This window comes from Pezoporus flaviventris, unplaced genomic scaffold (genome assembly GCF_033815535.1).
Source record: "Pezoporus flaviventris isolate CSIRO_AGI_PZ_B2104156 unplaced genomic scaffold, CSIRO_AGI_Pfla_v1 ptg000037l, whole genome shotgun sequence".
NCBI lineage: Eukaryota > Metazoa > Chordata > Aves > Psittaciformes > Psittacidae > Pezoporus > Pezoporus flaviventris.
In genome coordinates this window covers 17,330,002-17,336,841 of record NW_026892585.1, presented here as the reverse complement: position 1 = coordinate 17,336,841, position 6,840 = coordinate 17,330,002, and the positions used below count along the sequence as shown (strand labels likewise).

The window sequence follows — 6,840 nt, the reverse complement described above, 5'->3', positions numbered from 1 at the left end:
CGGTGCAGCGCGCTCCTCCCCGGGCAGAGGGCGCCAGGTATGGCGGCCGCCCGCCCGCCCGCCTCCCCTCAGGGGAGGTGGGAGTTGGCTGGGAGGCGGGGGGAAGGATCTTAAGATTTTGAGGGGAAAAAAGCCGGTTCCGATCCTCGGGGCAGTGACAGTTGTGTTTTCTTTAAGTAACAGTTTAACACAGAGACCGGCCCGAGCGAGAGAGGGGAGCGCAGGGAGGCAGGTGACCGCCGGCCGCATCTGGCCGGGTCTGGCGGCAGCAGAACCCCAGCGCCGGGAGCCGGCGCCGCCCCACAGCGCCCGCGGGAGGCAGCACCACGGCCCAGGGCCTGGCCGTACCTCCGCGGTATTGTCCCTAGGAGAGGAGGCGCTGCCAGAGCGTCCCCCCTCGGGCCCCGTGTTCCATCTTCACCCTTCACGAAGTTCCAACTTCACTCTCGGCTGGGTGAAGCCCTGCTGCGGCCTGGCGCGCCCTCACGCAGGCAGGTGCCTTGGTGGAGCTGGTTGTCTTTAAAAGCCCATATGGAAGCCAAAATGCTGCCTCATAGGCAGGTAGCTGTTGCTACCCTGTCCCACTGCCAAAGGCCATCTGCCCGCCAAACTGCTCCTGCCCAGCAGCCTTCTGAAGGCCTGCCCTTGGAGCTGCCTGGGTGCCCTTGTTTCTTGTGCCCTAGATTATGCACTTAGAAGCATTTGCAGAAGGATAAGAAAAAAAAAATCCTGTTCTGTATTTTTTCAAGGCAGTTTGCATATGGAAATGTTAAGGCCTCACACTAGCGAGCCTTCCTTGTCAGGGTGAGGGAACTGCTGCTGAGTGGTCTTCCAGCCAGCTGGAAGAATGAGACATCCCCGTTTTGTCATGCAGCAAAAGCCCCAGGAATGGGGATGCTGCTGACTAACTTAAAGATCATAGTGTGTGTTCTTGTCTGCCTGGTGGCCTTTGGATGGTGCTTGCAGGTGGCTGAGAGGTAAGTCCATCTTCTTGGGAAAACCTGCTTAGTTGTAGAAATGTAAAATTTTTTTTTTTTTTTTTCATTGCCCTGCTTGATTATAAAGCAGTCTGGACAAATCACTGTCATTTGGGATCCGGACAATGCAATATCAGCCTCTGAGACTGATGGCGGTCACTGATGGGCTGAGACACCTCTGCCCATCAGGGCAGGGGACATAAAATCCGATTTCTGGGCCATAAAACCAGGATCTCTGTCCTGTTTGTCCCAAGGTGTGAGTTTGATTTATTATTCTGGAAATTGTCTCCTGATTGCTTGTCAGACTAAATAATTCTCAGTCCTAAGTATCTGCTCCAGTTGCTTCCACAGGGGTCAGAGAGCTTTAAACCCATTTCCAGCGGGTCACTGGTTTAAACTCCAAAGCACAAATCAAAGCCAAATGTGCCATAGGTAGTGCCCCAGGGGAAAAACAGTAAGCATTTACTTAAAAAACAAACAAACAAACAACCCCCACATTTAAAAACAGCTTTTATTGTTCATGCAAATTAATCTCAGCTGAGATTTGCTGTTAGATTGCTAATGCTGAAATGGACTTTGTCCACCTTCTGGTTTCGATAAAAAGGAACTTAGGGTGGTGAGGCACTGGAATGGGTTGCCCAGGGGGGTTGTGAATGCTCCATCCCTGGCAGTGTTCAAAACCAGGTTGGACAAGGCCCTGGGTGATATGATTTAGTGTGAGGTGTCCCTGCCCATGGCAGGGGGGTTGGAACTTGATGATCTAAAGGTCCTTTCCAACCCTAACCATGCTATGATTCTATGATAACAAGCTGCAAAAGTGCAGGAAAAAAATGTTTTTGTCCTGTTCTTATGGCTTTTCTTTCACTTCCTTTCACTTCCCAATCAGGTCTACATAATGCCAGCAGAATTTGTATGGTGCAACAGTGACCACTTTCAACTGTGCAGCTGGTACAAAGTTTATGCACTGATCTAGTTTAAAATAATCAGCTTTAACCATGGTACATGGTTCCCATACATTTGGTACACTGAAGTGTAGAATACTTGCCTCTTGGCATGGTGGTAGCTGGTTACAGAAACCTGTAGAGAATTAGATGGTATTAAAAGATTACTACAGGGCTGCGTGCCAAGGAATTATAAGTTTCATTCCTAAAAGGCATAGGTGAAAAGAAGTGCTCCCTTTCCAATGCTGAATTGGTATGAAGGCACTTCCGGAACACACAATGATAGTGGAAGAGGCCAACGACTTCTGTACAAACTGCAAGGAGATCTATGAAGGCTAGTGCACTGAAACCCCCATTTCTTCTGGTTTCACATATGAAATCTTCCTCCTCACAGCTGCATCCAAGATCACAGGAAGGGTAATGCAGCAGGGACAAAACTGACCCCAAATTAATATATAGGATGTGCTTTTCCTTGGTTTTATGATCTACCAATTTAAGATTATTTGAAGTGTTTCAAATACAGAAAACTTGCCTCAAACATTTATAGCTAACACTGATACATTTTACGAAGCATGGGTGTAGATACGAATTCATTTTCCATATGTTTTATCTGCATAATTATTAAATTTTTTTTTTATACTGAAATTATGTTTTTACTTTTGACAAATACATTTTATCATGGATCAAACAATATATCCATTTCTTCAGAAAAGAACAACCTCTGCATCTTGTCTGAGATGCAGGCTACCAGTGCGATGTTCTCTGAGGTTCCTTGGTACCATATTGGAAGCAACTGCAAAACATATTTTGGGTTTTGCCACAGGTTGGGAATGTGTCTCTCATGTCAACGTGGGGTGTACTTTCTGAGTGGCTGTGCTGAGTGATGTAAGAGCTATACTCGGTATTTTTCTCCTACAGTTAATTCTCTTGCTATATTTTGCACAGCTGAACCCCAGCTCAGACCTTCAGCCTTGACAGCCTAAATGAGATGTTTTGCACCCTTACATTTCTGGTCTTAGCCCTTCTGTGGAAAGCTGTATTCATGATAAGCCTATAATTTCTAAGATACCACGATTGTGTAGTCTAACCTAACACAAACCAGGAGGAAACAGAATCTCTGTGCTGTGTACCAAGAAGCCTTTAGGCAGGAGAGATGTGAATGGCCTTTGGTGACCTGCCATAGCATCTGGTGGGAGAGTGATTTGTAGCAAGAGAAACTTCATTTTGATTAGTCTGTTTTTACTACTAACAATCTTTTTAAATAACCAAACCAAATTCAAAGAATTACTAAATAGGTAATTCCTCCCATTCATAACTTGTTCACTACCAGATAATCATTCTTAGCAAATATATAATTGACCTTTTCCTCTTTAAAAATATCCTTCTTCACTAAGAGCATTTTTATGGTACTGTGATCTTCAAGACCTCTCAAAACCCCACCCAAGAAAATGAAAAAGACCCAAAGTAAATGAAGCAATTTAAGAGGAGATAAAGAGTGTCCCAAACAGATGAAGAAGAACCACATCTCCTATTTGGCGTATTGTTACTCATTTTGAGTAGAACAATCTGACACGTGTACTCAGATGGCATGTTAAATCTATAGGTCAAGGCATTTGAGCATAATGTAAAAAATAGTTTTTGCATAAAAATGCATGAAACTTAGAAGCTTAAGAGGAGGAAAAAAAAGTTTCTTGCTTTTAGCATGCCATTTGATTATACTTCCGAATAGCTTTCAACAGCTGAAAATTCTGTTGCAATAACAGCTCAACCATTGTGTTTGATGAGTTTTTAACTAACCCCACAATTAACAGAGACATTCCCACGTATGAACAGCTATATTCCCTTATGTTTGTCTCCAAATATTGATCTTTTCCTTGTTGTCTGTACCAATTCTGTCATTTCCATAGAGAGTTAATAATAACTCGGAACTTTAGTTTTGCTCTAATATATTTAGTAAGAAACTCCTAGAAGTGGCTGAGTTGCTTGTTACAGAACAACGGAGCCATGTTTACAAATGCAGTTGAGACTGCAGTACTGAGGAAAGCTGCAGACAAATAATTAGTAGAGATGATTTCCCTAGAGGAGAATATTAGTGTTTACTTTTTTCCAGTGTTTTAAATCCAAATCCTAAACCCTTACTCCTGATTTTGTTGAACAAGCTGTTTGCTGAGTTCTTTGAAAATGATGTCTAAATACACTCAGGCTCATAGTAAATAATTAGTACTTAATGTCAACTCCTCCGCTAATTGTATTTCTTCTGCTTATTTCTGTTTGTGCTGTGGGATGTCTTAAAAGTATTTCTTAGTAAAAAAGGTTTGGATTTTTCTTCAGTGCTTGGTTCTGAAGTTCATTTTCTGCATGACCTCTGTGAAAGTACTTAATCGCTCTTAATAGCATGAGTGGAACAAGAATGCATTCATTAATATTTGTGAGGCTGCCAGATAATATGCTGTTGCAAGCATTTACAGTACCTTAAAAAAATTATAATTGCACTACCCAGCTGGTTAATGTTTATCCAGTTACTGAACAGCTAAACAAAAAGCAGAAAGGCAGACCTACTCTTTCCTCTCCATTGGCATTGAATTTGAAAGGAATTTTTCCATGTTAAAGCTGTAGAATTAGGCAGTAGATGAAATACCATTAGCAGGCCTCTGTAGAGAATAATGGGCTGAAAGCATGCCTGGTGCTAGCCTGCAATTAGTGTGAAAAGTGAAATATAGCGAGGATCAGAATACCATTTTTGAATCTCACTTTTCAGAGTATAACCTTTTCATCCCCACCAGAGGGAGTGTACTTGAAGATAACAATTAGTAGGGACAAATAGTCTGTTTCAAGAGGATGGTTTCCTTTGCCACTTTCTTGAAATAGAAAGGTACTTTGTGATCTTTGTGAACAATTTCCTCCCACAAAATTCCTTTTGCTTCAGCTATCGCATTATAGCAAAGAAACAGCATGACTGTTTTTCTACATCCTGGGCTTTGAACATACTATTCTGAACATTTCTTTTTTTAAGCATTGATATGTCAAATACAAGATTTAGCTCAGAGTTTACCTAGAACAGGATGATGAACAGCAAAAGTCTCCTACATCATGACAAACACAGCTATTAACACTGCATGTACAGCTTAAGCATTAGCATAATCAAAGAGAAACGTAAGTCTCTATTTTGTCACCTTGAGTACAAGTGCCCAGGTAGTCCTTACTGCTCCTGACAGTAACTCAGGCACAACTGAGTTTTCTGAGCAAATTATTATACTTCCCTTATACTCTGTCTCTGAACCACTCCTCTTCTTTATCTAGTTCACCACCAGTCAGACCTGAAAAACTGTTCAACTCTGCAGTCCTTAAAATCATGCTCATATAGAAGGACCAGTCTATGCTGTTAGATAGTAGGAGATGGACAGGCAGCAGGTCTCATGATTTGTTTGCATAAGCAAATTTGCAGCTTTACCATCTGGGTATATTATTGCAAATACTCCAGATTTTATTTGAAATAATAATTTCCCCCTTTATGTCTAAAGAAAGGTATAGCCTCATTTGAAACCAAGATTTAAATATATATTAAATGCCTGCTCAGCTTTCCAGAACTTAACACCAAAATCTGAAATATTTTATGGGCTGCTGATAGGAAAAATATTCATGTAAGTCCTGTTGGAACAAATGGGCTCACACATATTCTTTGCAAGTGATGGTATCAACATTTTAACAGATGTTTAAAGGCATTTTTCCCTTTGAATGTAGTTGCTATCTCTTCCAGCCCATGAGAGCACTTGAAGTACTCTAGACTCATTGTAGGGACCTGGAGAAAGGAGTGCCCTCTGCTGTGCTATATACAGATAGGACTTTCAATCAAATTTTAAAGAGGAAAGATGACACTTGAAGGACTATCATCACATTCACTGTCAATATTCTCAGCAGCAGTTACTGATAGTACCACCACCTGGTTTTGTCCAAAGTGACGCTATTACTTTCAGTCATTCAATGAGATAAAATTCAATAATAATTTATTATCATGGACTACTTCTAAGTGGTGATTTTCTTCTCAGCGCTGAATTGGAGAAATTTCCAGGAACTCGCCAACAAAATTTAAGCTGACAAGCAGATATTCTTTGTTGCGGCGCCGGGAGACACGGGGGATAGCTCCACCTAGCGCGTGTCCCCCAGCTGCTAAACAAGCCGTCCTTATATAGTCACTGTTCATACATATTCATTATGTACGTACATGCATATTCATGACGCTGTGTATGTAATACATCATTCTTCCAGAAAGTTTCCCTTCACGTGTACAGAAATGTGGTGGTGGTCTCTGGGGGTCTTTTACTTCTTCCAACAATCTTCAGCACTTCTGGCAGCCTTTGAAGCCCGCACAGTAGATAATGCTTACACCAGTTTAATTGGTTCAGTAATGCTGCAGACATAATCATCCTGTCCTTCTACTTATCAGTTAGTTTAGCTGCAGCCCATCCTGGATATCTGCTAGTTTCAGATGCTCTTCATCTACACGTCCGGTTTTTCTATCCTGTTTTCTTACACTTATTTTTGTACTAAGGTCATAAGGACCTAAAACTACGTCAACTACAACAGTTTATCTTATACAAGGATTCTCATTATGTTCTCTAACTGCACTCTGACTATATGTTTTTTTTTCTTCTGTAAAACATGTACTTCAGTTATTTTCTATTACTACTGTTACAAAACCATCAAACTTACTTAGAACTGATTCTACTTATTTACAAAGGTTTGTATTTAATTTTGTGCCTCCTTGTCTCAGTACATATGAAGCAAATGACATATGAAGCAAATGATACAGGTAATGGTGTGACATTCAGGTACTATTACTAGCCATGATATGCCAGGGCTCAAAAATATTATAATGGATAATTTCAGGAGGAATGGCTGGAGAGGGGAAAATTGACTCATTG

The 6,840-nt window shown here is 41.3% G+C and overlaps 1 long non-coding RNA gene across 1 annotated transcript; it reads left to right on the top strand.

The window, feature by feature from the left end:
- Nucleotides 1-451: 451 nt before the first annotated feature.
- Nucleotides 452-3,170, top strand: LOC133275210 (uncharacterized). The gene is made up of 2 exons (XR_009745438.1): nt 452-561; nt 2,131-3,170. It is a non-coding gene; the product is annotated as an uncharacterized LOC133275210 (long non-coding RNA).
- Nucleotides 3,171-6,840: the final 3,670 nt, after the last annotated feature.